This window comes from Heptranchias perlo, chromosome 5 (genome assembly GCF_035084215.1).
Source record: "Heptranchias perlo isolate sHepPer1 chromosome 5, sHepPer1.hap1, whole genome shotgun sequence".
Taxonomy (NCBI): domain Eukaryota; kingdom Metazoa; phylum Chordata; class Chondrichthyes; order Hexanchiformes; family Hexanchidae; genus Heptranchias; species Heptranchias perlo.
Genome location: NC_090329.1, coordinates 50,789,786 through 50,815,489, shown reverse-complemented (window position 1 = coordinate 50,815,489; position 25,704 = coordinate 50,789,786).

Genomic DNA, 25,704 nt, shown 5'->3' with positions numbered 1-25,704 from the left:
TTCATTGTGTAGTTCAGCGGTATGTTCATGCATTAAGTGGAGATGTGGACATAGCTCTTGATTCAAACTGCACATCCCTCATTCATAGTGCAATGCAATGTTCAGCAACTGATGGGACAGGTCAGTTTATTCATTGACTAGTTGGTGTTCTTGTGAAAGGCACTATAGTTTTTAGTCATTTACACCGGGAGATATGTCGGGACACCTGCTGATGCGTGCAGGCAACGAACTGCATGGCTGCATCATTTAAATCAGCAGGTAGCACAAATTTTACGTGCTGCCTGCATCGCAATGAACGCGTGCGGGTTAATCGCCACTGCGATCTCAGTGCCCGTTTTCAGGCTTTATCCAATATAACCCCCATCATCTCCTGTTGTTCATTTGGAAACTTAATGAAGGATATTCAACCCCTAACTCCCCAGGAATTTTGAAAACATAAAACAATGATATAAACTGTTATCTTTGTCACAGTCTGTTTGGTCCCGATTTTAGGATGGAGGCAGGATAACAGCGGGGGGGTGAATGGGCACATGGGTAACCCAACTAGTAAAATATGTCCGTTTTGCACGCGATCGCAAGTGAATTGGTGCCATTTAACGGGCTATCAGTTGGAGGAGCTCTATTTAAAGGGCCATTGCTCAAAAGGCTTTTGCTGGAGCAAAAACCCAGAAACCACAATGGAGCAGCAGAGGGGCAAGGCTGCTCCAAGGTTCAGCAATGCCTCACTTCAGGTGCTACTGGAAAAGGTGAGGAGGAGGAGGGAAGTCTACTACCTGGTGGACGAGAGGAAGCGCCTTGTCTCTGCCACCAAGAAGGACTGATTCGTGGTAGCAGATGAGGCCACCAGCAGCAGCAATACCTCCTGCACCAGGGTCCAGGGCAGGAAATGGTTCAATGACCTAACCAGGTCAGCAAAAGTGAGTACACCTACTGATTCTCCTGCATTCCGTGTTCCACATCATTGCCACCACCCCCCCCAACTCATTCTGCACTGCCAGGACTACTCTATCACATCACTCCTCACACCCACTTAAGGCTCATCCTCAATTTACCTACACTTCCTCACCTCCCCATTAGTTACCCCACCACAACCACTCACCCCAATCCTCATCCAATGTGATGGTTCTGTCTGATACTCATCCTCTGATGCACCCCTTTCATGGTCAGCCTCACCCATGGCAATGCATTCATCGGTTGGCCACTTCACCATCACTCACTCACACGTCTGTACTTTCTCCCCTTCTAGGAGAAGAGAGTGCAAAATGCATGGGAGAGGACAAGGACTAGAGGGGGGACACACCAAATAGTGGTCCTCATAGATGCGGAGCAGGAGGCGCTGGAGCTCAGCCATACCCTCGAGTGCCTGTCCGTCGGGGAGGCCGAGACTGGCACCCCACAAACGTCAGGTGACACAACTTTAACATTCAGCACACAATATGAATTGATGTTACCAATGCTTGCCATGTTCAGCACCTCAGTATGCTCATCGCAACATGACACTTCTGTGATCATGCTTAATATTGCCTTCTGTTCCCTTACAGGCCCTTCAACAACTGTAGTGATGGCGGAGGGCGATTCCTCAGAGGACCTGCCAGCCTCTGAGGGTGCACCGAGACACCATAGCGAACCATCTACCAGCGCAGATACTCACACCTCGGTGGGCCCTAGTAGTGAGTTAGTTGGGTTGGCACCTGGTGAGTCACCACACACAAGTGAGCATGAGCAGGCATTGGTGGCAGGGGCAGCTGTGGAGAGTCCGCATTGGTGGGAGCACTCCTCTCCAGGGTCTGCTCAGCTGGACACAGATGCTGAAACCCAGGGGCCATCCTTTAAAAGGAGAATGATCGAGGGACAGCAGCACATTTGTGAGGTACTGAAACAAGTGCCACACGCACTTTTCACCATAGCCCAGAGGATGGAGGAGTCCAACTCCTGCATGAGTGGACTGGTGGCACAGGTATAGGAGGGCATCTCTGAGATACTGTCACAGGGACGTGAGCAAATGTCTGAGATAGTGTCGCAGGTAAGTGCTGGAATGTTTGCGATCGAGAGAAGGCTAGCCTCCATTGAGCTTCAAGCATGGCTCACAAATGAGTCCATTCAGGCCCTAACAACGGTCGTTTGGATTCAGAGTGAACAACATTCTGCTGCCTTAAACAGGCAGACAGATACTTTACAACTGGGCTACCAAGGTCTCACACGTGTCCGCCAAGCTGTTGTCCAGCAGGGTGGTAGGAGTGATGTGTGCTTGGTCCAAGAGAGGGATGATGGCGAAAGGGGACATGGAAGTGGGGACGCTACTCAAAGCACTCCCACCTCTCATCCATTGCCCCCCTCTCAACCAGTACCCGCAATGCTGCCTCCTCTCCGGGTGGCCGAGTCTGCCCCTGCAGAGGTGCAGGTGGAGCAGTCTTTGGATGGGTCCTCGTGGGCTCCAAAACCCAGAGAGCTTAGGCCCAAAGCATCTAAGCAGACAGGGCATGAACATGATGAACCTGCCACTACCTCAGCTGCAGCCACAGGGGATGCACCACATAGAAGCGGTAGGAAGAGGAAGCCTAAGGATTTGTGAGCACAAAGGGTATGCACAAGGGTTTCTGACAGACAGTCATGTTTTTCATTTATATTTGGTTTTGGTTAAAGTCACATTAAATGTTATAATTCTCACCACTACTTCCATGTCTCGCCCATTCTTGACTGGCTTTTGTGATAGGGCCCTTTCATGAGGTTCATCATGAACGGTGACACTTGATGGCACCTGTTGGGTAACTTTACAGTGGGTGTACGTGTAGTTGCAGGACTGTTTTGTGCATGGAGGGGTGGGTGGTGGGGTGCTGGTGTTGGCACTGCTCTTTCCAGGTGGTCTGAGGACTGGACTCTTATCACTTTCTGATGTTAGGAGAACCTTTCACATATCAGTGACTCCCTGACCTAACAAGCCGCTGCTCTGCCCACGGGTTCCTCCTCCTCCTCTTCCTCCATTTGGATGGCAGATGTGGATGGGGCCTCCTCAAGCGGCACCCCTCTCTGTTGTGCCGTGTTGTGCAGGACGCAACACACGACTATAATGTGTCCCACTCTGTCTGGTGTGTATTGAAGTGCTCCCCCAGAATGATCAAGATACCTAATCACATCTTGAGCAGCCCTATAGCATGCTCAATTGTAGACCTGGTGGCAATGTGGCTGTTGTTATATTGACGCTGTTGCTCAGTGATGGGGGTTCCTCAGAGATGTCATGAGCCACATGTGCAGGGGGTATCCTTGTCCACGAGGAGCCAGCCCTTAAGGGTGTTCAGTGCATGGAAGAGGGGCGGGATGTTGGATTCCCTCAGAATGAAGGAATCGTGGCAGCTGCCAGGGAATCTGGCGCACATGTGAAGAAATCTTTTGCGGTGGTGACAAACGAGCTGAGCGTTCATGGAGTGATACCCCTTTCTGTTGATGAACTGTCCTGGCTCGTGTGGAAATGCTCATATTGCTGTATGCTGTACCCGTGGGAAGCCAGCCACAGAGTGGAATCCCACTGCCCTTTCCGTCTGGCTGAGGTCGTCCACAACATTCACCTGAGGAAGGAGGAAGCCTCCGAAAGCTTGTGAAATTTAAAATAAATTTGTTGGACTATAACTTGGTGTTGTAAAATTGTTTACAATTGTCAACCCCAGTCCATCACCGGCATCTCCACATCAATGTGGACAAAATTAAATATTTCAAGTATCTAAATAACTCTCCTAAGTATCATCCCGCTGGCTTTAATTGCTGGTGCAACTTCCGCATTCGGGAGCCGCGCGCACTCAGACACGTCAGTGGGGAACCCAGAAGTCTGTGGGTTGGAGCTGGGTTCCGAACTCACTTGGGATTTCCCCGATTTTCAGTGCCCCCCCCTGACCCCAACTCACCCGCTACTTCATTCTAAAATCGGGGACTTTACGTACGGGTTTGTTGAAAGTCAAAAATTTCCTGCTTAGACCTATGCGTAGCTGGGTTAATAAAACTGGTTTCTTGAAAGTCGCCAGAGTGGATCTGTCCTTTCTGCATAGGCAGAATGTGTTTGTTGTCTTCAGTAGCTATATCCTGTCTGTTACAATCATCCTGATCTACAGGCTGTCTTTATCTTTATCTGCTGAATAACCTCAATGTTTGATTATATTACTCACACAAGCTTATCTGGCCAAATTAGAGCGTGCTTAGGGACTTGAAATGAAAGCTGCTCTCTTCCACTAACAACCATCAATGATGCCAAATAAAATGATTCTTATATTAGTGCTTTTTTATTTTATTAAACACAGGAACTCCCAGCAGTTTATATTAACATAACTCTTCATGTCTGTGTTGTAGATGCGAGAGTGCAACATTGAAATAGAGATATTGGTAAACTGTTAATATTTAAACTGAGGTGTGTTAAGTAGACATTTCTAGTAACTCTTTGTTCAATCAATATTCCAAACTCAGCCAATGAACTTCAGCATATTTATTGTACTTAACAAGCCAAGATAAACTCAAGAAAAATACTGTGCAGAGGGGTTCAGATAATGAATGCTTTATTGTCACCAGTGAAAGTAGGGCAACCCATTGAAATACACCTGGAATGTCGTAACTTTTCTCTTGATTCCACACAGAGTGTTTCTCTTACAACTCGCCCATTCTTAAACTGGTTGAGCCAGCCAGATTATATTGGAAGTGCACATTGAGTTCTCTAACTCACTCTGAATCTTCGACCACCACTGTGCATGCACAGGTATATATGCTGCATCACTCGCATGCCTGTGCATGTGCGGTGATGCTTTGAAATTTGGAAGGCGCTGAAGAACCCAAGTGTGTTGTCCACATATCTTGGCTGCCATGTTATAATTACCTACCGTCCCACTGTTGACCCAAGGAGTCAGACCAAGACTGGTTCGCATTTACAAATAGAAGCATTGACCTACAGCGTGACACAAAATGGATTGTGGGATATTATGTCCGCTCCATATATCACATTGAAGCCAACACAACACGACACGACTATCAGAATACCGCCTTGACTATTTCTCAGTGCAAGAGGCACAAACAAGAGCACTAAAGAATCAATGGCTTTATACTGAGATTTTCATGCTACATTTATGATCTTACAATTTTAAAATCCTAGCGTAACACGTGATAGGATCAGTAACCGATTATGCCACCAGCACTCACTGTTCAAACTATTTAAATTAAAAGAAAGACACTGTTCAAAACGAGAAATCATCACTGGGAATTTCCTTGTGGCTTCTCCCACTGCGCCACTGTAACTTTGGTGAAAGTTCGACAGAAAGCCAGTTTCCGCACGTAAACAAAGCTATGGCTGTAAAGCAGGAGTAGCTCCAAGGAAATTCTGGATGCATGTTAAAATTAGTCAGAATATTATATATTTTAAATCGAGTCAGTTCAGTGTGACAACATACTATATTGATGGTATTTAGTTTTCAATTTCAGTTCTGATCAGTAACTTTTTGCTCACTTAAACACGCGGCCGTTTCTCCCTGCATTACCCTACCTGCTCCTCATCTCAGTAATAATACTTTTTAACTGTTTGATTTTTAAATGAGATCCTTATGGTGAAACTCCTTCATAAGGATGAGACCTAAGGTGAAAAGTCTTGGTTAGGCATCAATGCTAACCGTTATTAATGTGCAAAACGAACAGTAACTTCCGGTGACCACACATACGCATTTAAACGCGGAAATCGGGAAGTTGCTGTTCGAGATGCGATGCTCTTCCAAAAGCTGCGTGAAAACGGCATCTCGCCATCTGACTCACTGTTGTGAAGTTCCTGTACTTACCTCATAGATACGGACCAAATTCACCGCCGAAAGTTAAGTCAAGTCATTTCAAGTCTAAGTACCCTTTTAGTGGCTTGGTAAATCTTAATTACTGGCAAACAACCTCTTTGGCACTGAAAATTAACTTTTACAATTGTGGAGTCTCATTCCTTCAGATTTTAATTATTGTTGGACATTTTAAAAAAATGTAAATACATTTTTTTAAAACTCTTTCTGTCTCTTTTATCTCTGTCACTTAATTCAATCTTTCTAACCCTCTGTTTATTTTGTTTTTCTGTACCCGATTTGACATTGAATTCACTGTTCTGACTTACACTTCCTGGTTCAGACTTTGTGCTGTTATTATCGATTCTTCAATTTGATCGGTTAAGGAGATAGACAGTTGCTTTCCCTGTTCACACAGGTCCTAGATGCCCTGTAGAGGGTGTCACGTTGTTTGGCTGTCCTGTTGACAGTAACTTGCCATGCAGAAGCTCATAGAAAGTCTGTGGGCAGGTACAAGTCTAACGATCATTGCTCACAGCAAAATCCGGCCCACTGTTTTTTTGTGAAACAGTTTTACTGAAAATGCTACACTGCATCATTTTCAACCAGCCAGGGAGTCTCAGGAAGATTGCCAATGCACGCTCACTCAATGGATGAATATATTCAGTAATAATGACAAGCTTTTTGAAATCAGCAAAACCATAAGCCAGATACAATTGAGAGATTGTTTTATATTATTCAGACAATTGGTACAATTTAATATTTTCTCTAGGGTGCTGCACAGAAATTAGATTGCAGTGATAAAGTACAAATTCACAATTGAACAGAGTACTATCTTGCCGCTGAAGGAGTACTTCAGGTGTTGGCCAAACCATTTTGTTTGAGGAGGAAAGAAAGCCATAGACAATTTGTTTTATAATATAATGTTCTGATTTACGCCATTCAGATCAAACCATGTTTCATGCAGAGAGTGCAAGAATGTAAACTGTGTGTTTATATGAATTCCCCAGTAATTATAAACTCTAACTATTTGCGAATATTTGCTTTGCCACAGTAGATTACCACCTCTTGCTTTGTACATAAACAAGAGGAATGACACAAACTTTCATGGTTTCTGGTGCCTGTATAATTACAACATACCATTTTGTGTGGAGTTCTGAATAGTGTGGTGGTGTAGGCAGAATGGGAACAAAGACAGCAGGAGAAAAATAACCTTGAAAAGGATGGTTTAAGAAATTTCAAATAGTGCCGTAGGATCTTTTAGCTCCACCTGAGAGGGCAGGTAGGGTCTTGGTTTAACATTTCATCTGAAAGAGGGCACCTCTGACAGTGCAGCACTCCTTCAGTACTGCACTGAAGTGTAAGCTTATATTATGTGCTCAAGTCTTTGAAGTGGGACTTGAACCCACAGCTATTGGACTTAGAGGGGGGAAGCCCTACAACAGAGCCAAGGTTGACACCTGTTTCAAGGTAGATATCAATGGGGGAGAATTTCTGTGAAGAAGGAGGATGAAATGCCAATTTAAATGCAACTACTTGATTTGATTAAGTTGTAGAATATTTCACCAGAAACTGGTTGTTTACTACAGAACATTCTAGTTTATTGAAGTCCTTAGATCTGTTATTGAAATTCAAAGTGTTCCTGCGCTGAATTCTTGATTTTGACAAAAAAAATTAGGGCTATAATTGGAATACCAGCAATGTTCTCTACAACTAAAGTGAGGAACTAGGACTAAGAGTTTGTTACTAATACAAGTAAATCTTCCACAGGGTTGTTCATAGGCTAAGGAGTGGATGATGTGGAGCAAGCAGGATTGGCAAGGAATATATAGCAGCCACGGTCCAAGACCCATTAGGAAGTAAGAGGTGCAGGAATAGGTGGGACAGTGAGTTGGAAGTAGGATGGGGAGAGAGTGGCAGCCAAGAACTAGCACGGTCAGATTGATGGTCTAGGGAGCAAACGGATGGTGCATAGAGGAAGCAGCAGGCAGAGAATATGCAACTAACCTGTAGTAGTGGCTGTGGGTCAGGAATGTGACAAGAAGAGTTATAAAGATAAGCTATGACTCACCCATTTCTTTTTCTATGTTTGGTGGTGGCTGTGGAGATTTGAGTGACAAGCCGTTATGACAGCGGAACGGAAGCTCAAAAATATTTTCCTAGTGTCAGCCTTGGCTCACTGGTAGCACTTTCGCCTCTGAGTCAGAGGATCGTGGGTTGAAGCTCCACTCCAGAGACTTGAGCACACCATCTAGGTCAACACTTCGGTACAACACTGAGGGAGTGCTGCACTGTCCAAGTGCTATCCTTTAACGAGGCATTAAACTGAGGCCCCATCTGCCCTCTCAAATGGATGTAAAACAATCCCACGTCACTATTTGAAGAGGAGCTGGGAAGTTCTTCTGGTGTCCTGCCCACTATTTATCCCTCAACCAACACCACCAAAAACAGATTATCTGGCCATTTATCTCATTGTTATTTGTGGGACCTTGCTGTGTGCAAATTGGCTGCTGTATTTCCCTATATCACAAATGACTACACTTCAAAAGTACTTCATTGGCCGTGAAGAGCTTTGAGACGTCCTTAAAGTGGTGAAGGCACTATATAAATGCAAGTTATTTCCTGAAAGAAAGAAGGACTAGAAGAGCTTGTAGTATTTTTGTTAGAACTATATCTTATGTAAGTAATGAAGGATATACTTCAATGGGATCATGTGAAATTCCCCTTAAAGGCAATCTGGACTCCTATGCTCATCATAAGATCTTTACTGGGATTCAAACCCATGTCTATAAAAGGCTAAATATTAAATTCCACATTTTATACATTGAAATTGTAATTTTATCTATTTGTAATATCATTAAGGGTACATACCTACAGTTTATAAATCGTAGTGCCTCCTTGACCAATCCAAGGAGCCCATTTCCCACTTCAGAAGACAGTGGAGAATTGCCTGAAACATGTGGTCTTTGCCAGACAGCATTCTGTTCCAAAGTCTATTCTCTGGCATGACTCATTAACATTTTGGATCAATTTATAAAAACACTGCAGTGGGACTGGGAGGCACACATCTTCATACTAAATGTATTTTTATTTACTTCCTTTCCACATGCCAGAACTGTTTGGCTAATATCCCACAGTTGTAGAGTGCAGTTGGGAGTCCCATTCACATGCTCTCAACATGGAAATAAATGCCGTCAACATTATTTACCCTTAATTAGTTACCTTATCATAATAGTTCTATAGTCTCAGCAGCTCAGGAGCCATCATGTTGCACAAAGCATTCAATCTTTTCTATCTCTATCTCCTTATGTTCTAACTTCCATTCCTAACTGTTTTTTTATCCAGCTCTTTTTAAAAAGGTTTTATTGAATACTGCTAGAACATTCCAGATCAATTCCAATATTAAGAGTTTGGCATGTTTTATTTGAACTAAGGCTGAAGAAAATAGCTGCACAATTTATATTCAGCTTTTACTGCAAGTTAACTATAAATTGTTAACAATACAAAAATGTAAATGAATATTTATTTAATCCATTGTTAGACTGCCTGGAAACAAAAGGTGCCATGAATTCTCCATAAAGAGAAACGTCCTGTTATCTTAAGCAAATTCATTTGGACAGTACAGTAGATACTATACAGATATTACAGTCTAATAAGGTTTTATTGCTTAAGCTTTAAAGTCAAACATGATCATACAAGTCGGCTTTTTTGAAAGTCGTCCATGGCAAGAATATTTTCTGTAATCTTCTCACCCAAATGTTTGATATTTGTATTCTGATAACTTTGATTGTTACTTGGCTGTAGCAGTGGGGTTACACAAGAAACCATCTAAAATGATTCATCTGCTTGACTGCTGCTGAAAGCACTAAACAGTGCAGATAAGATTAAATTTACCAAAAACATATGTACCACCATTGTGTAGGTAAAACAGAAAGTGAAAGATGTTAATCTTTTGTATTCCCTTCAACAAACTAACTAATCTCACACAGGTGTTTCTCATGGGTAGTGTGTGATCTGGAGCACAGTTGTGATGTTTAGCAGATAACTAGGCCTCTCCCCTTAAGGCCACTGCTCACATACTCTCTAAAAGGAAGTGGTCAAAATAGGTCCTCAAGTCAGTTACAGGGTAAATGCTACTAGTGAGGGAGGTTTCTAGATTGCCAGGTGCTTGTACGTTTCTCGTTCCAGGTCAATCCACAAACTTCCTTTACCAGCAGAAATGAACCTGAAATTGCTCACAGCATGAAATTACTCTTTCTCTCTTTTGTATTTACTTTTTGTAGGGGGTGGTGGTGTGTGTCAGCTTCACCTCTGACTTCTGAGCGGTTCGAATCGCTCCCACTCCCTGGGTTCTAGACCTTGGACTTATTTGGGGGTTATGACAAAGTGCAGCAGACAATTGGTTTTGGTGCAAGAGACTTCGATCTTTATTCAAGAGAGAAAATACAACACAACAATCTTAACACTCTAATAAAATGGGGAACACTACAGTACACGCGAGGGAAATTACAGTAGAAAGAGACCTCGCCCCTCCCAATCCCACTTTACTAGCTAAGTTGGATTCTAAAGGACCAGAGATAATGCTCACCAAATGAGTCCTTGACAGTAATTCACCCAGAGGAGAGTCAGGAATAGATTGTAGAGTGGAAACTTTGCGGATCTTCGGTTTTCTCCCGAGTTGGTTTTCTTTGGTCGCGGTGGCCCAATATTACCCGGTTGGTTGGTGGCAATATTCGGTTGGTTGTTTCGTAAGGCCCTTGTTGCCGCGAGGTGTCTGATGGTCACTGGGGCTGTTGCTCGGGTCTCTTCTTGTGTGTCGGCCTGCTTCTAGAGCTACTGACCTTCTCTCTGTTGCCCCCTTGCCTTGTTGAACTGTCGCCTCCCGAGCTGTCGAACTCCTGGCTGAACTGAACTGAACAATCCTTTGCACTTGCAGGACTGGCTGACCGGTTCTCTCACGTAGGGTTCGTTGGTTTCACTGGAAGCTGCTCTCCTTCCAGAGACAGGCAGAACAAGAGAAGCAAAACACAAGAGCCAGCAAGAGCCAGAGAGAGAGAGGTTTCGAGTTTCCACTTCTATATCCCTCTCTTACAATGGTCTTCGTCACTTAAAAAAAAACGCACTTCATGTCTGTTTAAACAGTTCTTACAAAGTCCTTAAGAATCTTTGATGGCTTTTGATGGTCCCCCATCATGTTGCAATTGCTTCTCCTGATGGGTCATTGTTTTAATTCCGAATTACTGATCACCTGGTATACAGGTGTTGATCGATTTTGCTTTAAAACAAAGACATGGCCCCACCAAGTCTGGAGCAGTTGCCTCTTTCAATGGCCTACTGCCTTTCGAGTTAGTGCTGAGTGTTGACCACCTGCTGTAGGTTTTGCATTAAAACAGAGACATGTCTGAAGCAGTAATTCTCCAACATTCCACTGTGTGTTGTTGATTCGTCTGGTGACCTCTCACCTATCCTTCCATCTCAGGATTTTAGTCAATGGCCAAAGTTTTCCATACTCAGGGAAAAGGTGAATTCCCAGAATTCTTACATTTGCCCCTACGAGGAAGCGAGTCCCTTAAAGGACGTGGATTCCTCGAAAAGTACTTTTCCCTGGTTGATGCTTCCTGGTGCGGTGTGTGTGTGAGTCGGCCCAATATTTCATCACCCTGAAATGGTTAGAACAGAGTCCAACGTCCTTTTCTTTAGGGTTTTCCTCTGAGTTTTGGGGGATCTGTGAATTTTGAGAATCTTACATTTTTTACATATGAAATGTGAGAGACACAGTCTAAACTTTTACATACTTAGATTGTGCCACATGATTTCTTTGTCTAATATGTAATTATCAAATTATTTTAATTTATATTCAAATATTTGTTTTATAAATAACTAAGTGTACACCAGTAATAAGATCATTGTTTACATAATTATTTTCTTTTATTTATGAACACAGCAAGTAAAAGGTAGTTATCAATGAGAATAGTTTCTACTTGGCAGTGACCGGTGGAATCTTTCAGGGATTTACTTACAAATACTTCCTTTCATAATGTTTATTAATGTCCTTAATTGGGAATGGGAATTAGAATATCCAAGTTTGCTGATTATACTGAAATGGTGATTAAATTAATTTGTATGGTATCACAGGGATTATGGCAACATGGATAGGAAGTTGGTTAAAGGACAGAAATCAGAGAGTTGTGGTTGATGGATGCTTTTCAGAAATCTGGGATGTAAACAATGGTTTCCCCCAGGGTCAATGTGCTTCTCAAGATGTATAAATTATTTGGATTTGAGTATATGAGAACCAATATCAAAATTTGCAGAAAATACAAAAATTGGGAGTGGGGTTAATTGTGAAGAGGTCTATAAGTGACTTCAGAAGATCATGGACAGGTTAGTGTATTAGGCAGACAAATGTTAGATGAAATTTAAAATGGAGAAATGTGAGATAATACATTTTGGGAGGAGAATAAATATAAACTAAATGGTAGAACATTAAAAAGAGTAGAAGAGAATAGAGACTTAGGGGCTCAGATACACAAATCTTTAAAAGTAGGAGGACAGGTTGAGAAGGCTGTTAAAAAAAACATACACAGATCCCAAGTTTTATAAATATGGGTATTGAGTACAAAGGCAAAGAGGTAATGCTAAACCTATCCCAATCGTTCAGTCCAGTTTTGGGCACTTTGTTTTAGGCAGGATGTTAAGGCTATGGAGAGGCACAGAAGAGATTTATGAAGATAATATTAGGGATGAGGGGCTTTAGTTATGAGAACAAACAAAAGAAACTGGGACTCCTTTGACTAGAACAGAGCAGACTAAGAGGTGATCTGATAGAGGGGTTCAAAATTATGAGGGGTTTTGATCAGGTAAATAGGGAAAATTTATTTCCTCTGGGTGGTGAGTCACTAACTAGCAGGCACACAAAAACAACAATTTTCATTTATATAGCGCCTTTAACATAGTAAAATGTCCTAAGGCACTCCACAGGAGCATTATCAAACAAAATTTGACACCGAACCACATAAGGAGATATTAGGACAGGTGACCAAAAACTTAGTCAAAGAGGTAGGTTTTAAGGACCGTCTTGAAGGAGGAAAGATGTAGACCGGCAGAGAGGTTTAGGGAGGGAATTCCAGAGCTTAGGACCTAGGCAGCTGAAGGCATGGCCGCCAAAGGTGAAGTGATGAAAATCAGGGATGCACAAGAGGCCAGAATTGGAGGTGCGCAAAGATCACGGAGGGTTACAGAGATAGAGAGGGGAGGTGCCATGGAGGGATTGGAACATAAGGATGAGAATTTTAAAATTGAGGCGTTGCAAGTCCGGGAGCCAATGTAAGTCAGTGAGCACAGGGTTGCTGGGTGAACGGGACTTGGTGTGAGTTAGCATACGAGCAGCAGAATTTTGGATGAGCTCAAGTTTATGGAAGATGCATGGTGGGAGGCCAGCCAGGAGAGCATTGGAATAGTCGAGTCCAGAGGTAACAAAGGCATGGATGAGGGTTTCAGCGGCAGGTGAGCTGAGGCAGAGGTGGAGATGGGCGATGTTACAGAGGTGGATGTAGGCAGTCTTGGTGAAGATCTTAAATTTATGCTCCATCACTAAAAGAATGAAGGGAGAGTTTAGGAGAATTTTTTTACCCAAACAGTTGTTGGGACATGGGAATGCCCTACCAGTAATAGTGGTGACAATGCAATCCATAATGCTTTTAAAAGGGAAGGGGAATCAATATGTGAAAAAGAACAATTTTAAACTGATATGGGGAAAGTGGAGGCAAATGGGATTAAGTGGATAGTTCTTTCAGAAAGCGTAGGTACAATGGTCCTAATGACCTCTTTTTGTGCTGTAAAATTCTATGGGGGTGCTTTTGACCCTACTCACCCAAGGGAAATGGGGCAGGTAGGCAGTTAAAATTGCCCAGGCTACTTACCCGTCCTGGAGTTGTTGGGAGCTTGATGGTTGCCGATTTTAACTTGCTGTACTGAGCAGGCGGCAAGAACACCCGCCCAAAGCCCATGTCGGGTCCTGATGATCTGCTTACAAGGAGAACATTTTGCACTGGCAGCTCATGGAATCATTTAACTGAGGCTCAACCATGAAAATATCCTGGGCCCCACACTGACTCCATCGGGCAGGTGGAGCACATGCCCCATCCACCGCCAGTCCGATTAATGCTACATAGGAAAACCCCATGCTGTGGCAATGACTGATACAGCCCAGCAAGGTTCCAGGTTCAGTCATTAGTCAGTGCAGAATTGGTTCATCTCAACCAGGGTGACTGTGAGGTTGCTGCAGTTGGTCTCAGTGTCCCCAGGTTACAGAGGAGAAATCTGTCAGATTTCCTGCTCCTGATTACTGTCCAGTGACCTCTGCTTGAAGACAGATGGATGGATGTCAAGTGGAGAGAGGATTGGACTCAGTTGTTTGAATAGGCTCTTAATACTCATTGTTTAGGCTTGTGCCGGAAGAATGACCACTTGGCTGAGGTAGCAGACGGTTGCTACCACACTAACATGAGTCACTGTCTACAGGAGAGGAAGAAAGAAAACTGAAAAAAACAAGGACAGCTGTAGCTGAACAATTAAACCACCCATGCCACTCAGTGATTTATTTGCTGTAAAGTGCTGTGACCTGGTGCATATGTATAAGTGGGTCACCAGCTCATTTCAAATAGTATTGAGCATTTTTAATCATATTTATTGCTTAGAAAGAGCCATTGTTAGAACCTCGTTCAGAACAGAATATGTTAGGGGATCAGATGGAACAGTGGGGTAGTACACTTTCCTCTCACTTCCGAGTCCTGAGTTTGAATCAAGACTGACCAGATGATTTTATTCTCTCTCTGCTGGCTGTAATATGCTCCAGGAATGAGTTTGAGCAGACTTGACCCAATTCCTAGCAGGTGGGGACCATAACAGAAAACTGCTCAAAATAAGTTATCATTCACTTATACACCGTAATGAATGCAGTGGGAAATAGGAAAAAAATATACAGGTGCTGTAGGTAGGGAGAGTTCTCTTTTGAGAATTGGGTTGAGGCACATTGTTGGAAAGGGATAGAAAGAGCTTTACTGTACATCTGACTATCAATATTGGGAAAAGTCTCCTTCTCCTCACTTTGAAGAACATTACAAAAAATCTCAAATCATTTTGAAAAAACGGAAGATTTTAATTTTGTTTGGAACATAGGAATTGATAGACGGAAAAAGACCAAGGTCCATCTAGTTTGCCTTCTACTATCCTGGTAGTCACATGATACAATTGTATCATGTTAATAACAATGGGAAACAACAAATCTGAATAATGTAAATACAGAAACATCTGGTTGTTGAATTGCTCTGAGGTTAGGGATATCAGTTTTTCCCTCCTTTCTGTTCCACTTGTTGAGGAACCACTGCATTCTTCCTCACTCATTCTTCCTTCTTAAAACCCACCACTTTGACCAAGCTTTTGGTCACCCCTCTACTCTTTCCTTCCTTGGCTCAGCGTCCATTTTTATTAAGCCACTGTGGAGCACCAAATTTTTCTATGTTAAGCGTGATATATAAATGCAAGTGGTTGTTCTTCTTCTTCAATCTTCTTGCACCAATAATTTGATGATAATGATTGTTAGACTCACAGTAAACAAGGTTAGATTAATTTTTACAAGAAAATAGAATTATTTGTGATTTATCTTGAATGTATAATTTACTTAACTCTCATCGTTAGGTCCCTCCCCAAAAGCCCATCTTTGACTCCTTCTTCAACCATTGCCCTACCTCCAATTTCCCTTCTCTCTCCAAAATACTTGAATAAGTCATTAACACTCAGCTCCATGCCCACTTTCCCATCACGCCCTGTTCAAATCCCTTCAGTCCAGTTTCCGCCCAGCCCACAGCACCAAAATCACACTGGTCAAAGTCACCTACAACATCTTTTGTGACTGTGACTGTGGTGAATTACCCTCTTCATCTTCCTGGACCCATCTGCAGCATTCAAATCGGTAGGCCAATCCATCCTCCTGTAGTTTTCTCCTCTGTGGTCCATCTTCATGACACCACCCTTGTTTGGTTCCGCTCATGCTTGTCCCAATGCAGCCAGCCCATTTCCTGAAATGCTTCTCCTCTTGCATCTGCACGGTCACGTCAGGAGTGCTCCAAACACCATCTTGGCTCTTTCCTTCTTCTCATCTCATCTACGTGGAATCCCTTGATGATATCACCCATAGACATGGGATCTGCTTCCATATATATGCTGACGACGCTCAGGTACACCTCTCTTCCATCACCTTTAATTCCACAACCAACACTGTGCTGTCCAATTGTTTGTCCGAACCCAAGTGATGGACAGACAACTACTTAACATTGGCATCCTATTTAACTCCTGACAAAAATAAAGCAACCTAATCCCCAATTCCACTGCCCTCTTGGCTGCTTAGGCTAAACCCAATGGTACGAAACCGAGCTGAGCTCCAAACTGTACATACTATCCATCATCAAGACTGTCTATTTTCACTTCTGCAACATCACCAGCCTCCACCCTTATCTCATCCCATACAGCTGAAACACCCCACTCCACGCAGGGGCAACGATAGGTCCGAGCAACCCATACAATTGTATAGGGCCCCAAGCCAATCAGGGGGTCCGGGCGATTCTACTGAAAGGACACCTATGCAATGGTATTAGCTGATCCCTGAACATGCAGCCTCTTTCTCCCTTCACATTTAGATAAGCCTTAAGGGTGAAAAAAGGACTTTTTTATAACTTACGCAAACAATTAGATAATGAGGACATATTGGGGGGAATTTTAACCCCAAGAACGGGTGGGTTGGGGTGGGGGTGGGAAGTTAAAATAATTGATTTTTCCAAAGCAACCGCAACCCTGCTCCAACGTGCCAACTTTCGGGTTTAACAGGGGCGCGTTTGGATGCGTGCGAGTAACCTGGCGAGTCCATAATTACTCCAGGCGGGCGGGTACTTATGGGAGCAATTAACATCATTATGAGACGTTAAGTAGGTGTTTTTAAATTGAATTTAACAGCTCCAGCATGGGTTTCCCAGGGCTCACCTGATTGCCCGATGGGAATAAAAGCTCAGTGATTACAGCTGGTGTCTCAGCTTCCTCTATTAAACGTTTGGCAGAACGTTCTTGTGATCATACAGCTTTCTCAGAACTTTGGAGGCTTTCAAACTGACAAGATTAGGTTGGGGGCGTCATGGACGTATTCGATAGGACATCAGAGGAGGAAGACAATTATCATCCATGGCAGCGACGTCGTGCTGTTTTTGGATCTGCAGGTGCCCAAGAGAGAGGTGCACAACACAGATCTGGAGAACAATAGAGAGAACAGCAGAGAGACTGAGGTCGCAGGAGGTACTACCCACGTGAAAGGGTCTACAGACAGAGGCTGAGCTTCCTTGACCTCTCTGAGGAGCAGTGTCTATGCAGGCTCAGCTTGACACGGCAGGTGGTCGCAGACATCTGCAGCCTCCTTCAAGAAGAGCTGCTCCCTGCTGGACCTGTTGACCACGCATTGCCCTCGCTGTAAAGGTCACCACTGCCCTCAATTTCTTTGCCTTTGGCTCCTTCCAATGCGCCACCGGAGACATCTCCACAGTCTCTCAGTCAGCTGCACATAAACGTATAAGGCAGGTAACGGATGGGTTGTTTGCCAGGGCGTCCACTTATGTGAACTTCCCCCGTGACGACAATAGCCAGAATAAGTGGGCAGACAGTTTCGCCTCTCTGGCTGACTTCCCACAGGAGCAGGGTGCAATTGACTGCACACACGTGGCAATCCGAGGACCACCGCATGAACCAGGAGTTATCAACCACAAGGGATTTCAATCCATCAATGCACAGCTGGTGTGCAACCCCACAAGAAAAGGTTCATGCCGGTGTCCATCAGATTCCCTGGCAGCTGTCATGATGCCTTTATACTGTGGCAGTCCAACATTCCAGACCTCTTCCTGCCAGGAGAAAGACTGACGCGCTGGCTCGTAGGAGACAAGGGATGCCCCCTTCAAACTTGGCTGATGACATCTGTGAGAAATTCTACCAATGAGGAGCAAGAGCGATACAACCAGAGCCACATGACCACCAGGTGTGTCGTCGAGGAAACCATTGGAATGTTGAAGATGCGCTTCAGGTGCCTAGATAGGTCTGACACCTTCAGTACTCGCCAGCGAGGGTGTCCAGAATGATAATGGTGTGCTGCGTCCTGCACAACATTGTGCAGCAGAGAGGATTAGAGGCGTTCGACAACGAAGGTGCTCGTCAATCATCTTCTGATGAGAACATTGAACATGAGAACAGGAGGAGGAGGATGATGAGCAATATGTATATTGGGCACCCATCGCCAGACCAGTTGCACACATTGATGCCGGGGGTGCCCTCATATCTCAAAGGTTCACTTAGTCAGAGTGGGATAAAGAAACATTGAAATACTCCGGCCTGCTCCCACCGCCAACCCCCATCCCACCTTTGCACAAAACAGTCATTTAACAATGCATATACCCATTGCACATCCCCCCAATGGGTCCCGTCATGTATTGACATTCACCATGAAGCAAATGAAAGGGCGAGTTGGCACTTGGGACGCAATAATGGGCAAGACGTGGAAGTGGTGCTAATCAATAAATTTTTTGTGCCGATATAAAAAAAGGATACCTCACAACATAACAGGGCAGAAATTACTCACGTGAATGCCATTCCTCTGTCTCCACCAGCAAATCGAAGGAGCAAGTTCACGCATTTGCACATGCGCACTAAAACCCGGAAATCGTGAACTTGTTGCTATTGGTTCACCAGTGATTTGACAGCTGCGAATTAAAGGGGAAATCGCACAACATAATCATTGAAATCACTGAAAGATCATAAACTTGCCCTGTTGGAACGTAACTACTTACACCACCAAAAGGTACACTGAAAAATACCAGGTCTACATTACTTTTTAAAAACGCAATGACTCTTAATGACTGCCAAACAACTAAAAATTAAATTTTAAAAATGTGGAATCTCACATTATTCCTTATTAAAAAAAAATGTAAAAATTTTTTTAAAAAGCCAAATTTTTTTTTTTACTTTTCACTTCTGTCGCTTTAATTTAATTAAATTACTTCTTGGCTTTTTATAAAATAAAATTAAAATTTTTATTTACAACGTCTTGCAGATTTTAACTTTAAATGAATGAACTTTGCTTGCCTGCTTGTGGGCGTGACTTCTCTTCCTGACAGATTTTGTGGCCTGTCTTCCATTCTCACAGACATTTTCCATGCGAATCAACCCACGCTGTTCAGAGGCTGGGTTGATGTTGTGCATTTTTTGAAAACTTCCAAATCACACAAGTCTACGCTCACGGAGCCCGCAGTAAATAAATTTGTACATTTAATTTGCAGGAGCTGCTGTGAACGTTGCCACGCCACTCTGAGCAAGGTTTGGCTCAACATTTCTTTAAACACCCATGTGCACCTTTGTGAATTACAATTGCATTCCCTTCCGCTTTCTACCGCTTCTACATGCTGCATCTCCTATAGTTTCAGCAGAGGCAGCGGCAGGCTGCTCAGATTCCTGTCCTGACTGCTGAGATGCTTTTGGCCTACGACCTCTGGGTTTGGGAGCCCTCGAGGGCTCCGCCAAAGACTGTTCCACCTGCACCTGTGCAGGGGCAGACTCGGCCATTGGGAGACAAGGCAGCATGTCGGGTACTGGTTGGGGGGTGGGGGGAGGGCAAAGAGTGAGACGTGGGAGTGCTTTGAGTGGAGTTCTCACTTCCAAGTCTCCTTTTGCCATCATCCCTCTCTTGGGCCAGTGCCACATCACTCCCACCACTCTGCTGGAGAGCAGCTTGGTGCAGATCAGTGACACATTATAAGGCCACGGATAAGATATCTGTCATCCTGTTAAAGGTGGTAGGCATCTCCTGCATGGCCGTGGTCATGGCCTGCATAGACTCATTTGAGAGCCATGCTTGAAGCTCCACAGAAGAGGCAGCCACTCTCTCCATAGCAGACATTCTCACAATTACCTGGGACAACATTCCATTTCTGTTGGAGTTGGACTCCTCCATCCTCTCCGCTATTGTGGAGAGCGTGCGTGGCACATTTGCCAATACCTCGCAAAGTTACAGCTGTATCTCAATCATTCTCATTCTCAACAACGGCCCCCAGGGGTCAGCATCAGTGTCCAGCCGAACAGAGCTTGAAGAGGGGGACGCCCTCTGACGCAACTCTCCACAGCTGCCCCTGCCACCAGCGTCTCCTCGTGCTCACTTGTGAGTTGTGAATCACCAGGTGAAAACCCAACTAACTGTCTAACAGGACCCACTGAAGTGTGAGTATTTGCGCTGGTGCATGGCTGTATATCCTGTGACAGTGCACCCTCAGAAGGAATGAGGTCGTCTGAGGAATCATCTTCAGGCACGTCCACACACTGTTGCTCTGTGCGTGAAGCCCTGGATGACAAAAGAAACGGATATAAATTAGTCCTGGCAAAGTAGCAATCACCATTCTCAGGCTTCTCATAGTTCAGTTATTGATGAAATAAGTCAGCTTGTGTGTCAGAGATATTTTTAATTCTGTAACCAGGCATCTGCGAGTTCCCAGTCTCTCCATCTTCGATTGACAGGGATGCAGATGTGTCATTTATCTCCATCGCGTCCTCCTCTGCGTCAGTGAGCTGCACTATTTGGGGAGGCCCACCTCCAGTCCTCTCCCTTGCATTTTGAGCTCTCTTCTCCTATAAGGGCAAAATGTGAATCACATGTGAGTGACTGAAGGTCACGTATCACGTGATGGATGCAGTGCGTTGGGTGAAGGTGACTATCAGGCAGATGCAACACATTGTGTAAGGATTGGGGTGAGTGGCAGCGGTGGATGGATAAATGGGAAGGTGAGGAAGTGCATAGAAAGCGAAGGATGGGTGCTGCTGAAACTTAAGTGGGTGTGAGGAGTGATGTGATGGAGTAGGCTTGGCAAGACAGCATGGGGTGGGGGGGGTATTGTACACCACGGGATGTGGGTGAATCAGCGATTGTACTCACTTTCCCTGACCTGGTTCAGTCATTAGACCGCCTCCTGCACTGTATCCACGATCTGGGCACCATGCTCCTGTTGCTCACCTCCTCAGCCACCTCCTGCCTTCTAGATAACAGAAGCAGGTTTCTTCCTCCCAATGCTGGGATAAATAATGTCCCTCCTGCTCCTCACTGCACCCAGCAGTACTTCAAGGGAAGCATCAATGAATCTGGATGCTGGCCTTGCTCTTTGTGAATCCATGGTTAATTTTCTCCTGGCTCCTCCAAGTTCCATTTTTGCATTGCCCTTTAAATAGTGGACTTCAGATCGTATCAAGCGGGTGCGCGTTACGCCCGCTGCGCAGTTTGGAAATGCGAAACCGGGAAACAAAAATTGAATCGTTCAATCAAGTTGCAATCGCAGAATCCAATCCACTAATTTCACTTCCAGGTTTTGTGTTCAGAAAGCATCCCCCTTCCTGTCCCCTCCCCCAGCTTTCTTCCAGGCTCCAAGTTAATATCGGGGCCATTATTTTACTTACTGAGAGGAGTGAGAGGTGTAAGGAGAGCAGGGGATTTGCAGCTCTCCTATAATAAGAGTTGTAATCCGGGGGACACGCAGCAGCCTGTAGTGGGCTCCATTTTCAGCACTCGACTTCTCACCCTCCTGCAGTCATGGCTGAGGTGAGAGAATGAGAGGATCAAATTCAGTTCTTATGAACTGTAAATACCACTCAACTACTCATATTATACAAGATTTCATTGCAGCAAAAGCACTCAAATGTAACTATAAAAATAATTATCTGCACATTAAATAACCACTGCACCTTTGTCCAATACAAACAATTTTTTTTATACAGAATTGTGAGTTGTCAAATGACTCATACTGAAATGACCTCGATGTTGAGACCTTTATAATCATTTAATGTAATTTACTCTTGTGTTATCTATCACTTAACATTTTTATATTACCGATTGCAAATATAACTTTTCACGATAGTAAATGTGCCGATTTGACACCAGATTAAGTAGGTAGTATTTAGTATCATTGTCCAGTAAAATGTAAGGGCCCCAAACAGAAACCTTTGCATGGGGCACCTGCAAGGCAAATGCCACTCCTGCATCCATACCCTCATCACCCAGGCTCAACTTCTCCAATATTCTCTCCACTGCCCTCCAAGTTCCATCCTATATCAATTATTACTCATCAAAAATTCAGTCATCACATTCTGTACTGCACCTAGTCCTGCTCCTCCATCAATCCTGTCCCCAGCAATCTTCATTGGCTTCTCATCTCCCAAAGCATTGAACAAAAATACTTGTCCTTTTTTTGCAAATCCCTCTGTGGTTCACTTCTTTTGCAGCTTTCTCCTATCCTATGCCCTTCTGACTCTGGCCTCCTTTGCATCCCCCCTTCCTATGTTCCACCTTCATTATCTTGGCTCCATTCTCCGAATGCTCTGCATAAAGCTTGCAACCTGCTACCTTTTTCCCCTCCTTCAAAAGCTTCCTGAAAACCTACCTCTTTGACCATGACCTTGGTCACCTCTCCAACTCTTCTTCCACCACTGCTCAGTATCCATTTTTTTTACCTCTCAAAGTGCTTTGGCATATTTTCCTATGTTATAGTCACTTTATAAATACAAGTTGTTGTTATTCAAACTTTAGTCTCATCATTCCCATTCACCTCACTTATGGAATCATTAGCAAACAGGCTCCAGGCTTTTTCACAATTTCCCATTACAGTGTCACTTAGTAGTGTAGCCAATAGAAAGTATGCCTTACCATTAGGCAAAACCATAAGGCTAGAACATTTTTGGGAAAGGTAAGATAACCAGCACTGGTTACTTTATTGGTTCCAACACTTAATATGAGGTAGGAGTTAAAAGTTTCAATATTAAATCCTGTCGAAGAACTCAACTAAAAGTTCTGTATGGTGGTCCTAGTTCCTGTAAAATGCTGAACTAAGGTATAGTAAAAGAAATTGGGCAGACTATGTGCTGCAATAGGGTATCTTTCATCTGTGGGACCTTGGTTCAGACTGATGAGATGAAAGTCTTCTTCATCTATTGGCTGTACAGATCCTACATGCAAGAATACCCCTAATTGGCACTAAATTGGCAATCTCACTTAGAAAAATCATAGCTGCTGTGGGAAATGGAACAGAATTATACTGGTGCAAAAGAGTTTTCTACTCAGGTTTGGGGCAGAGTAGATGGAGCTTTACTATCCATCCTACAGCTGACCTGGGAATGCTTGAAGCTAACACTGGGTGCACAAAATAGATCTACAGCAGTGACATCCCTCAACACAATGAGTACAAAATTCATACAGTCATAATTTTTACACTCATTTCTTTCAATTAATTACTCTTTATCATTTCTTAAGTTACTTAAATGCTGGGAAATTTTATTTGATTATCCATCGCAGCCTGATTTATATAATAAAACATATTCTTTCAGAAAATAGAATCTCTGCCTCTGGACATTTATGATTCTAAAAGGCAGCACATTTATGAAGTACTCATTTCAGAAGCTGTGTTGAACTTTGGTTAACCCTCTAAAGCATTGGCATTCTTTCATCATACTGAATACTCTTTTGTCAAATCTTAGTTTTTTTTCAAATGATTTTCTACGAAGCTGTAATACTAGCTGATTTTAAATCACAGATCATCACAACAGAGAAAATAACAGGCACCAGATGAGATAGAAAGGCTTTCACTTCTGCACTGCAAAGGTATTTGATAGGAAAAATGGCAGCTGTTAGAGTGCTATGTAACTTGAGTCAAGATATTGGGTACTGCACAGCTCAAAACAAAATTTTAGTGTAAAAGGATAATGGCTTTGTTTATCATTTGAACAATAAATAGAAATAGTGCTGTGATTATAACAAAAGCTCTAACGTAACTGAAGAGATAATATAAAATGACTGAAGAGTGAAAATTATGATCCTCAGCTTAAACCATACCTCCTTGTAACAGAAAGTGAGCTGATTTGGTACCATTCGCAATATGATCTCAGAGTATGAAAAATAATAAAGTAATTGAAATGAAAGGTTCTAACTATTCAGGGGGTAGTTTTCATCTGTTGTTAATTTTGCTGCTGACCTGCCACCGTGCAGAAATTATCGGGGCAATTTTTGATGCAATCATAGCAGTTGCAACACCTGTCCATTTGTTTACACCCACATATTATCTAAGGCCCTAAGTACTCTTCACATGAGACACAGAACATGCACTTGTTCCAAACTAGTATTCTGTATTTGTTGCTCACAGTGCAGTCTCCTCTACATTGGGATGAACAAACGGAGATGGGATGACTGCTTTGCTGAACATCTGTGGTCTGCCTGCAAGTATGATCCTGACCTCTTTCTGGTTTATCATTTCAGCTCTCTCTCTGGGGCCAATTTTCGGTTGATGGAGCGGGTGCGTTGGGGGCGGTGGGGGTGGGGGGGGGCTCCGAAAATCGCTAAAATCCGGAGCGGGTTCGGAGCCCGGCTTCAACCTGCTGACTTCCGGGTTCCCCAGTGATGTGTTCGGATGCGCGCACGCCTCCCAAATGTGGGAGTCCCACCGGCAATTAAAGCTAGCGGGATGATCATTTGCATAGTTTGACAAATAAAGTACTTGAAATACTTGATTGAGTAGACATTTTGACAGGGGTACGATTTTGAAGGATCCTCAGCGTGTTTCCCGTGCTGTGGGAAACACTCCCTGTTGCAACAGATGTGTTTCAGCCAGCAGCCAGTGGGAGATGCAAATGATTATTTGACAGATGGGGAGAAAACATCATTTATTGCAGCAGGGCACTCTGTCACTTCAGACAAAGTTTTGGCTGCAAGACCTTTGTGTTTTCACTCAAAATTCATACTTTCCACCCAAAACTCTGCTGTGCAAACATATTTCACTACTTTGCGGACCCCCTCAAACTCACACCGTCAGGATGGGGGGGGGCACCATGGCTGTATTCACCACTTCATCCGAGGATGAGCAACATCACCAGCATCACCAGGCACGGAGTCCACCTCCACCACATGGAGCTCCACAACACAGTGCTGCACCACGGGCACCTGCACAAGAGCACGGAGGGCAACACAGAGAGAGCGATGTTGCAGGAGGCACTATCCTCGCCAAAGGGTCTACAGACCGAGGCTCAGCTTCCTGAACCTCTCTGAGGAGCAGTCATACGGAGGCTCAGAGTCAGTAGCCAGGTAGTCGCAGACATCTGCAGCCTCCTTCATGCCGAGCTGCTCCCGGCTGGGCCGAGCAGCATCTCCTTACCTGTCATTGTCAAAGTCACCACTGCCCTCAACTTCTTCACCTCCGGATCATTCCAGGGTGCCACCGGGGACATCACTCTCAGTCATCTGCACACAAATGCATAAGGCAGGTCGGCAATGGCTTGTTTCGCAGGGCCTCGCACTACGTTAGCTTCTCCATGGATTACCTCAGCCAGACGGAGAGGACAGTGGGATTCCACACTGTGGCTGGCTTCCCACAGGTGCAGGGTGTAATCGATTGCATCCATACAGCAATACGAGCACCTCCACACGAGCCAGGACTGTTCATCAACAGGAAGGGGTATCACTCCATCAACACTCAGCTCGTTTGTGACCACCGCAAGAGATTCCTCCACGTGTGCGCCAGATATCCAGGCAACTGCCACGAGTCCTTCATTCTCCGGGAGTTCAACATCCCACCCCTTTTCCACGCACCGAACACTCGCAAGGGCTGGCTCCTCGGGGACAAGGGATACCCCCTGCACACGTGGCTCATGACACCTTTGAGGAACCCCACCACCGAGCAACAGCATCGATAGAACGATAGCCACATCGCTACCAGGTCTACAATTGACCACGCTCTCGGGCTGCTCAAGATGCAATTCAGGTGCCTTGATCGTTATGGGGGAGCACTTCAATACACACCAGACAGAGTGTAGT